Genomic DNA, 11974 nt, shown 5'->3' on the forward strand with positions numbered 1-11974 from the left:
CCATCGCTTTCTGCGCAGTATGGGTCTTCCTCTTAATAAATTGCGACTTTTTAAGAAAGAACAAATACGACAGCCGCATGTGGACAGCTGTCATCTCCACGTTGGCGCGCCCCACGCAGAACACAATTTATTCCATCCTGTTGGGAAGATGTGACTTAATAATCAAGCTGTTTCACGCGGAAAGGGATTGCCTGGCGACCAACGCTACCATGTGTCCCTGTCAGAGAGTACGGTAGGCTCTCCACGGACGCGGATTGCGTCCTACCCCGCTGCCCGCCGGGATAGATTACCGTCCGGGCAGGACTTTGTGGGGCCCACCGTGATGTAAGTGTTTTATCCCCGCCGTTAAACGCTTTTCTCATATCAATTTAAAATAGGGACCAAAAAATTGAGGCAGATAGAATGCTTAAGCGTACCATAAAGTGGGGATTGATCTTGCACTTTTAAAAATTTCTTGGGAGTCGGAGAAGTTTCCAATCGAGCTGATATTTGTGTTTTCACTTCATCCGCATCTACATGTGACCTTATAAATACGATGGACACTCCACCGTACAACGTGGAAGCGGATTGGCTGATGTACCGCACACCACCGACCTGGCGGATTGCGTACTGGGTAACTCAGTACGCTTACGCACTGAGTAAAACCTGTGAGGCTCGCCATGATTTATGTATTTTATTAACCCCATTTATCTGTCTTAACGTATAATTTTATATATAACCTATGGATAAACTAAATGAATTTAGGGTGGGCGGAAATGAGTTTACTCGGTAGGATAGGAGCTGCTCAGTGAATCATTACGCAATCTAATTTCCGTCCGCCGAGGAGAAGCGGAATGGCTAGTGTACTGGATGGTGTGTTGATGACACTGATTTACGTGGATCCCATCACGAGGAATGTGTTATATTCAAACAGTTGCGGGCTCCTTGTAACGATTGAGCAGAAAATAAAAGCAGATTCAAAGATCAAGTGGACCACACTTTAAAAAGTTATGCCTACCATTGAAACTCTTTCGAAGGTCACGGAAGTTTTGGATGAATACCTAATTTGTTTTTACTCTTCATTCATGTCCATGTGACCTTATAAACAGATTGGATGGAAAGTAAATGTTATAGTGAGCCTTGCAAATGTTTTAATAGTATACTATATTTGTTTTTCTTCTCCATTCATGTCATGTGACATTATGAACAATTTGATGGAAAGTAAACATTATGGTAGGCCCTACAAATGTTTTAACAGTAAGAATCATTGGCCTCTGGTTATTTGTGGTGTGGTCCACTTAAGCTTTGGATATGACTCATTATTGGGCTGATGTTATAAACTGATCTCCATGAATGAACAGTGTGGATATGATAAATACATCATTCGGGGGCCATGCAACTTTGATCTCTTTTTAACTGTTGGTACACCTTGTGCTTGAGGAGCGTTTGCGCCCGTCTTCATGGAAGTGGATTAACTGGTGTATCACACACCACCCACCTGACTTGGTGTGGGTAGGTGCCGTGCCATGATCAGCTGAGGCTCCTTGAGCTCCCAGTTGTACCAATGGATCGAAGGATATCAAAGTTGCATGGCCCAAAAATGATGTATTTATTAAATGCACGCTCTTCATTCATTCTAGGAGATCAATTTATAACATCAGTCCAAAAATGAAACATATCCAAAGCTTAAGTGGACCACACAACAAATAGCAGTGAGATAATAAATTCTCTTTGTTAAAACATTTGTAAGGCCCACTATGTCACGCCCCAAACTCGGAAAATGGACTCACAAAATTTTCGATCGCCGAATCCAGCGCTGACAACCTCTGTAGTGCCCCATTCTCGATCCCGGCACTCATATACTAGATTCCAATCCTGGGATCATACAAGAAGGATTTTAAGTATGATATATATATATATATATAATGGAGTATAACCACAAGCATAACGAAGTCACAAAACAACATCACCACATATCCACTATATCAAAAATTTTAAGTACAATGCGGAAAAAGAAATACAAAGTGATCAAAAAGCTCCAAAATAATCTGATACGTACTCCTGCCTCAACGCTGCTGCGATCTAACGACACCTGTATGCAACGGTCGTGCATAAGCTTACAAAAGCTTAGACGGTGGTGTAAGTATGTGGGCAAGGCAAGTGCCAAATATACAATATCAGAGTAATGCAGAAATATGCGAGTAAATTCATGAATACAATCAGCCGTACTAAGGCTATGTGATGCAAGGCATGAATGCTATCAGTCATACTAAGACCATGCGATGCGTGACCTATGTTGCCAAATGTCATATGCGATATGCAAAATAAGTATACCAATCTTCACCAAGTACACATATCAGTACAGTTTCTCTCTGAGATATCACTAGGGTCTAATACACTTCACACTGACTGCCGCCTCCCTAGCCGCACAGCCCAGTAAGTGGAATAGACCACACTATCTGCCTAACCAGTAGTCTGTCAATACCTACCCGATTCGTCGATAGCGGACTCATTTGCGAGCTGGTCAAACTCAGTCTAACTTACAACTCCCTCACTCAGGCGGATAAGGTCACACCCCCTTCCAACCTACCACGACACAGTGGAAGACGTGACCTACTGGTATTCGACACTCCTGCACTCATGTATCTACTCGGTCTAGACGTTGGAGCATTTCCTAGTACCAAAAAGGTTCTGGGACTTTCACTCAAGGAAATCCTAACTGCCCAAAGTGCTAGAACCAAGTATTTTCGGTATCCGATTCGGCCATCCATGATGTGCATGTGGAGCCACGTCCCAGATGTTGTTAGGGCATACAACGATCATGACACACAAATGCAAGATGCATGAATCACATTGTCCAGTCATGCAAGAATCTTACGCGTACCATGCGCTCATGTGGGTAACTCCTATCAGTGAGTCCCATAGATAATCTACCCAATAGCATATGCTATGATCAATCACTCATCATACCAAGCATACATATGATGCGAATGGGTATGAATCATGGAATTATACTAAACATGTTATATGGTGATGAACTATCCTCATAACGAAGATGGGCCTATACGGCCTACACAGGATAAGTATGGGCCCATCAATAGGCCCTAAGGAGAGTTACAATGTGAACATTTAACCAACATTGTATTTACAATGTGGGCATTAAACCATCATTGCTCCCAAGGCATAGCCCCCCATAAACATCATTACATAAACCATGGAGGAATCACATTACAATGGACTTGTGTACATCCCATTGGGCCTCGACCCATGGGCCTTAGATACATCAAATGGGCCACATAACATGGGCCTCATATATATCAAGGTGGGCCTCAACGGATGGCCACAAATACATCAAGATAGGCCTAATCACATGGACCTTATGTATATATCAAGGTGGGCCTCATACATCCCCAAAAGAATCATATGAAAGGATCATTTGGACCATACCACAAATAGTAATGGAGATAGTAATTTTCATGGTTAAATAATTCATAGGGCCCAATATAAAGTTTATTTTCCAACCAATCTAATTATAAGGTCATAAAGACCTAGATTAAGAGGGGAAAACAAATATCATATTGGTCCAAACCCTGTAGTCCAAGGATTTTTAATGGTGGACATTCAAACTCACTGTTTTCTGTATTGTGGTCTACCTGATCCTAGGTCTGTCTTATTTTTAGTCTCAAGCCTTAAAATGAGCTTTCAAAATGGTTGGACGGCTTGGATGCAACTCATGCATCATGGTGAGTCCCCTAGATGGACGGTGTGGATCAAATAAGTGGGACCCATGGAACTTGGTGACGCCACTACAACAGCTATGTAGCTGGAGTGAGGTACACCATCCATCCCACTGCTAAATGTGGGGACAGTGTGGGTAAAACACTAACATTAGTGGGGTCCCACGTGGGGCCCACCATAACGTTTATCTGCCATCCAATTTGTTAATAACGTCACACAGACCTAGATGAAGAGGAAAAACAAATTTCATAATGATCCAAAACTTCTGTGACAACCCAAAAAAGGTTTCAATGGCAGACGCTCAATCTCACTGTTTCCTGCCCTGTGGGCCACCTGAGTTCCGCATACAACTGATTTTTGGGGTGGCCCACTGCCCTTAGGGGGCCTACTAAATGCACAGTGTTGATGTCCAACACACCTCACGGTGGGGCCCATGGCTGGGACCCACATCCTTGGCCCCTTTCACGCCCAGTGCAGGATGTTATTGCATCCTCTAACGGTCAGCAGTAGCAGCGCCTGCTGCTGCTCTTTTTTTACATTATTTTTTAAAATTTTATTTTCGTAGGGTTTTTCGTAAGTGGGGTTGGCATCAGGAGAATCCACCCCGTCCACTGGCTCCTATGGCTCAAGACAAGCCAAACAAGCCCAATATTTGGCATGTTTCGGTGTGTAGAAAGGTCAAAGTGAATTTTAACAGTGAAAACTACTGTTTTCTATGCTATGGCTTGCCAGATAATCGGATTGGCTTCATTTTTCGGCTCAACGCCTAAAATGAGCTAAGAAATAGGATGGACAGCGTGGATTTGATCCTTACATCAAGGTGGGGCCTGTAGGAGTGGCCCACCCAAAAAGCTTTAAAAATCAAACTGCCATATTTTTTTTTGTTATGAGTACACCTCACTGTCTGCTCACACTTTAAAAGAAACCACGTCCAGCGTCCAAGGACACTGGACGAACAACTTGAATGAATGTTTCATCAAGGTGGGTCCCACATGGACGTGGCCCACCTGATTTGGATAAATATGATATTTGTGTTTTTTTCCCATCATCTAGAGGGTAGGGCCCACATGGCTTAGATGGCCATGGGGTTCATTTGATGGACGGTCTAGATATCACATACACTCATCATGTGGGCCACAAAATAAAGGGAGGAGAGAGAAAGAGACACGTGATGATGGAGGGACCCCGGCACTATGGGCCCTCCCTTCCATTCATTACAACATACATCAAGTGGGTCCCATTACATATGGGCCCACCGATCAAAATCAATGGTAGAGATCCTTTTTGTACCGAAATGCAAGGTCTAGATGACCCTATTCATGCATGGAAAATAAGCATCATGATGGGGTCCATGGAGAATGGCTCCATCATGGAATGATCATGAGAATTAAGATGGGTCATCGGCCACATCTAGGGTCCAAAGTGAGATCCATACCATCAATCTGTAGGCCTCACTTGGCCCATCATCAAAAATGAAATCTAGGCCTATAGAAACACCTACCATTTGATCTTCTTGGTCCGATGGAATGCCTATCTCCTTGTGTCTCACTTTGATGGAGGGTGATGAGAAATGAAGGGCTAGGATGATAGATCTTGGGGTGGAAAGTGGGCCACACAAAACTCACTTTTTCTCTATTGGGATAGCTTGGACGTTCACCACTTTTGCTTGCTTGGAAAATGTGTTGAAAAAGAGAGAGAGAATGGGTGGTTGTAAGAGACAAGTGATGGATGTGAGTGATTGATGTGAGGTGATAGTGTACTTGACTTGAGAGTTGACTTGGTAGGTTGCTTGATTTGGGGAGAAAGAAAGCAGGGGTTGTGTACTTTGATTGATTGATTGATTAATGGGATGGGTTGTAGAGATTCTTTTGGGTTCACAAATGCGCGACATTTCTTCGAAATAAACGCCGGCCCACATCTCTTGGCTAGGGTATCGGATCAGTGTGCAAGACGTGGTGTTGGAACTGCGGCGACGGTGCTGTCGCAATGGTACAAGTCTTGGATTAAGCCGACTCAAATCTACAGGATTCAACTTGGGGTCACGCGCAAACGTCGATTATAGGTCGCAGGTTGCTAGAATTTGACGGGAAGGATCGTGGGAGTCAACAGAATAGTACGGACTAGGATACGGGCCACAAGGACATGGATGAAGAAGAAAAAAAATATATCATATTCATCTAAAACTTGTTATGACCCTCACAACGATTTCAATGGTAGACGTTAAATTCCCCATTGCTTTTTCTAGGGTGGTCCACTTCATTTTTTAATATGCTTTACTTTTCGACTAAAGCCTTATACTGAGCTCACCAAATGGATGGACGATTTGGATATAACACATACCTCATACCTCATGATGGGATCCACGGAACTTGGTGTCATCAACCCACCAGCAAGGTCGATGGTGTGGTACACCAGCCAATCCGCTTTAGAACATATGCTTTGTCAGACCTATCTCTAACGAAAGTAGATTGGCTGGTCTACTATGTGTCGTGAGAAGACAAGCACCATGCTCCTCTTGTACGGATGGGTCAACGGAGATTAAAGTTACATGGGCCCCACAATGATGTATTTAGGGCCGGTTTGGTTTTCCGAAATACATGTTATTTGGACGTAAAGAAGTAATAATTACTTATTACATGTATTTCTAATTATTGTTCCTGTTTCTTGACTATTCTCACACGTTTGATTTCTATCGTAAAAAGGTGGACTATACATTAAATCACTAGTCGTGTGTTTGGTGCCATTGTGTAATAGATATGGCTTACACAATAAGTATGTTATGGTGTCCAGCACCTCACCTCCAATACACCTACTCTTGTTGTTTGATTTTCCCTGCCATCCCAAAAAGGGAATTGGAAAGTTGATTGTTACTCATTTTAAATCAGTGGTCAGTGGTCAATCTCTTTTGGACCCCACATTGTGCACATGCTTCATCCACACCATTCATCCATATTTTCTTACAATCATGATTCGTGCAGCTGTCAGTATGGGCCTAAGAAAGGTATATATGGTGGAGATCAAACAGCAGTAGCTACTCCATCGTATTGAGACCTCCACTAGATTTTTGGATATGCCACATCTATCTGAATCATGCACTGTATGCCAGACCCAAATTTCAATGGCCTGAGATCTAAATTAGTAGATTTTAACCTGATTACTGTAATGTAATCTACCTAATGAATGAAACTGATACTGCCACTACAACCTTACATATTACTAGCAACCATAGTCATGGCCAAAACATATATAGCGAATAAAATTTCACAGTCCATCATAGTCCAAAATATATCCAAAAACATCCCAAAAAATAGAAAGTAAAACCAGTTACTAATTTGGCCACTGTATCCGGTAAGCTTGATCTTCAACGACACGAGATGAGATGAATGGCGAGGATTAAAACCAAGCAACCAAATGCAATCTTTATCAGCGCCTCAAATGAATGCGGTGTTTCATCAACCTTATCTCCCTATGTGCTGTTGCCATCACTATAATGACAATAATTTAATGGTGATCTCGATCTCCCTGTAGGGTGGTTGCTATAACTGGCGATGCAACCACGTTCATGCGTCGATCCCATGGTGTCATAATCAGCATCCAAGTCACCCAATGCTGCATTCTGATGCGAGGAAACCTCGCAGAAAGCAGTCCATTGAGTATATGCTTCCGTTGCCAATTTATAGCCATGGAAGCAGGCTAAAGAATATCCATCAACTTGTTGACGGCACTCCTCCCATGTATAATAGATGCCGGGTTGGCAGCCATTGAATACAATGTACATTTTTTTACCCATTTGCATATTACAAATGAAACTGAACATCGTCAAACCATTTGCATTTATAGTGGAACATAATGAGATAAAGACTACTATTTATATATAACTGCCAATGATAAATGAAGATATAATCATTATTAGAGGATACCTAAAGAGGAGACTGAATCTGTTAAATCTGAATTGTTATCCTTTACATAGTGCAGTAACATGAGCAGCGTAGACATAATCATAACAAATTTACCAGACCTTATAAACAGATAATACAGGTTAACAAGCATCAATGGATAGATCATTCAATACACATCAAAATTCAAAAAATAAATAAATAAGATTATTCAAAATAACCCATATTCATCCAGCTAGTCAACACAACTAGCACATATGTCCAAAAAATTGTATGTCCAAAAAATCACTTAGCAAACCAACCAAATAAAACAGAAACCCATACGGTCAGGTGGAGGGGACTATGCTCAGTCAGATGACTGATCTGGAGCAAGCATCATTAACATGAAATCCAACCTTCTATTCTCAGGGAGAGAAAGGAATGAAGTAGATTGTTGTTTATCTTTCGATAGTATCCTTGTTGCACATAAGATCTCGTGACCTGTAAGGCCCTCAATCTACTCCAGAGCAAGTACAACCTGTGACATATGTAACATATCCTTCCCTTGGTGTATGGTAATATCCAGTGATTTGATAGCTTCAGCAACGTCACTCATTCCTTTAGCTATGACATAACAAGGGCGTTCCATCTTAACTCTCTTCCTTGAATTGTTTGTGCTTTCCGTGTCAGCCGAGGTGTTCCCATTCACAATCGAACTTCGATTTGCAATATGGGAACCATCGTGACTTCGATACAACCACTAGATGTTAGGCACATTGTCCCCTACATCGTCACTCGATAACACGAGAGTATCGTCATTCAGATCGACAGACCATGTCGGTGAAATATCAGTATCCGTGGGCCTTCTCGATGGCTTAGTATCATGCATGTTTCTTGTGGAAACACACAATCCGGTTGCTTGGTCATTACCGAATACGTATGTTAGGTCATCGCACCTTCGCACCGTTTCCCCCCAAACATGTTGTGCGTAAGGATGTGACTAGTGACAACAACGAAAAAAATCAATATAAGTAAACATACATGAGAAGATACGTACAACATAAAAAAAAATTAATTACTAAAGTTATAACAAATTTTATTTCAAAAATAGTCTCACCCGTATGTAATCCTCCCAAACATCATCAAGAGAGGTCCCTATCTTCAAGTCATCGTCCCAACCAAAGCCACTAGCATTTCAGAGTGTCCCAAACCTCGAAATACAACCTCTTCAATGTGCATAGGTGATTCCCAACATGTTTCTCTTGAACTGTTATTCCTATTGCACTCCTCACAGTCTCCACGACTGTTTTGTAGGTTTCCTTCTAAAACCATTGGTACGTTACTGCCATTTGCAACAACATCCATCAGCGTATCGATAAGGCAGTCATCCATTTCATCTGTCCACAACATTGCACTAATTGACAATACATTTCCATCAGGCGATTTTAATTTGTATTTCCTTGGCATCCTTCGTGGTGTAACACACCGTTCTTGACCAGTTTCTTTAGTCGGTGTGGATTGGTTGTTTGGTTTCTTTGGAGACATTTCCTCGCCACTAACTTCAATTATCTACAAATAGTGATATGAGCATATTTAATAAGCATTACATACATCATATAAATCATATAAGAAAGGAAAATTTTTCACTAAATACACACATTTCAGACATGATAAAAAGTTAAAAGAGCGAATAATCATATTTTCATACATCCAAAAGGATGTCAATCTAGACACAAGCTTGTAGGTATTTGAGATTACAATTACATATCTATTATCGAGTACAAAATGACAATTTAGCATGCGATTATCATACGATATGACTCACAAGAAGATATTCATTCCACATCCTCTAAGTAATATTATCTCTAAACATCGCCCATTCATCCTTTTCACCTTGCGTGACATTACCCTCACATGGTGACAGATCTACACACTCTGTTGAATCCATTGAGGCGACCTCATCTTTGATTAAACTATCTCCTCCAAATAAATGGATAAAGTTGTGTAATACACAACATGCGATCACTATCTTCAGTTGTGCATTAAGGTTGAATGGTGGAGCTGATTTGAGGATTAGAAACTGAGCTTTGAGTACTCCAAATATCCACTCAATAACATTTCATAATTGAGCATGTCAGTAGTTAAAAAGTTCTTTCTTGTTTGAAGGATTGCGGCCTGTGCAATATTCATTGAGGTGGTACCATACACCGCAATAAGGAGCCATAAATCCAGGTGAATGAGGGTAACCAGCATCAACTACGTAGTATTTACCTACAGTTAATTATGAGTAAATATCATTATAAATAAAATTATAAATAATCCTATGAATATGTTCCATCATATATTTGCATTCGAAGTACCCTGAGGGATAGTAAAACGATCAGTGGAATGTGTCAATGTACTTTGTAAGACACGTGCGTCGGAGGCAGATCATTCCCATCCACATATACGAACTTCATATCAAATGTACATGCGGCCATTACGTTCTGAGAGAGGATTCCTTTCCTATTATAGTAGGTTGCACTTTTTAATGCAGGCACATAGGCAGGTACATGGGTGTCATCAATTGCACCAATATAGTCCCAATTTCAACACACATTATCAGTAAAGAAATAGATAAAAGAAGGTTGCACATCACAAGTTTTTGCATGATGTCATTACAGTTGAGCATACCTGAAAATATGTGCTCCGATTGGGATTAGCTAAAATCTCTATAGGTGTATCTGCACTTGGGAGTTTTATAAACCCTGGATATAGTCCGACAACGGCATCTAGAGCTTTACTAAAATATCAACTTACAATTTCTCCAAACCTTATAAACTGATTACCAATGACACGGTTCCTCACATTATGCCCTACTGTATGAAGGAACGTGACAAGTTGTTCTTCCATACAAACATGTTTCCCTTCAGGAAGGAGATTCCTATCCTTGAGAAAGGATCATAGGTTGAAGAATGTGGCCTTGTTCATTCAGAGTTGTGCAACACATTCTTGGTCACCCACTCTAATTATCCCATTTATGATCCTGCTTCTTTCATAGTCTCCAATCTCCAAATCGTGAGGGTGTCCTAAATAAATAATTTCAGCAGTATTCTCCCACTGTAATAGTTGTTGTTGCTGCAGCAACTGTAGCTGTAAAAGTAGACATTTCCTCTTTTGTCCATCCTTGTCCCTCCATGTTAAGATTATTTCTTGTATAATAGACCGAATGAAACTGATGTCAGCATCTACCACACAATATCAAATGCCAATTTTATATCTTTCTTGTAACAGTAAATATCCTTCGATATATACCATTCTTCAAACTATCTACTGAATTTACAAATCTTATATGTTGCATAGTTTCTTAACAATTCAGTTTCAAATAGTAGGTCTCATCCAAAACACATCGAAACAAGATTAGAACATATTAATGTTACCCATAAAACACATCTCATTTGATCATAATCAGCAACTACACGACACCAAGATTCACCACCCCCATAGTCACCAAAGACATATCAGTTTTAACTTGATAACAACAAAATTAAAATTTGTCTTAGGAAGACATCGTGAACTGAGTTCAAGATGGTATTTGTTGTTGTTCATTTCCTTGGTAGCCAAGTAGGCCCCACTTGGAATTGACTCCACGGCAGAACAACAAACATAGGCAAGTTCAATATCAAATCATTAGGATTAGAAGATGGTATTGGTGGTCGTTAAATTCCTTAGTAGCTAAGTAGGCCCCATTGGAATTGACTCCAGGCCTGAAAAACAATCAGAATTTAAAGCAAACAGTAATGCTAATGCTGCAGTTTCGAGTTCTATCACACCCATTTGAAAATTATTGACAAGGCCCTTTTTTGCACTATGTTATGAATTTTTTTCATGTGCAAAATGATAATGTTATCTGATTTTGGAAGTTATTCTTCTCTTTGAGGCTGATGTTGAACCGTGGTTGAATCTATGGTTTAAAGCAGAATCTATGGGCATGGGTTCTCAAGGCATCTGAGGTGTTATTGGTGGATTGTCTGATTCACTTCACTTTCTTAGTTACAGAACGACATGGTTATTAATGATTTGGAGCAGCTTAGTGCTTGCATGGCTCTGTAAATATATTTTTACAAGTTAATGAGATAGTTCTTGGTGACCAATGATAACAACAAAATGAGACATCCATGAATGCATTACTTCATTTTTTTTTCTCTTCACTTTAAAAAAAGAAGGTATCTATGTATTTCTCCCTGTGTACTGTTTGAATTTTCATCGATCAATACAACCAGATGAATCGATGTTCATTTTACACAGCCACCCATTGGCAGCCCCTGCTCAAATGAAGAAAGAAATGCCTGCCTTGTGGACTAGAAGATGCATCTATTCCCAAATATATTAATCAATTTACA

General features: G+C 40.5%; 1 long non-coding RNA gene across 1 annotated transcript; it reads right to left on the minus strand.

Moving 5' to 3' along the window:
• Positions 1-6943: 6943 nt before the first annotated feature.
• LOC131248767 (uncharacterized) lies at positions 6944-11122 on the minus strand. The gene is made up of 2 exons (XR_009172442.1): positions 8710-11122; positions 6944-8592 (listed from the first exon to the last, which is right to left on the minus strand). It is a non-coding gene; the product is annotated as an uncharacterized LOC131248767 (long non-coding RNA).
• Positions 11123-11974: the final 852 nt, after the last annotated feature.

Source organism: Magnolia sinica, chromosome 6 (genome assembly GCF_029962835.1).
Source record: "Magnolia sinica isolate HGM2019 chromosome 6, MsV1, whole genome shotgun sequence".
Classification (NCBI taxonomy): Eukaryota; Viridiplantae; Streptophyta; class Magnoliopsida; order Magnoliales; family Magnoliaceae; genus Magnolia; species Magnolia sinica.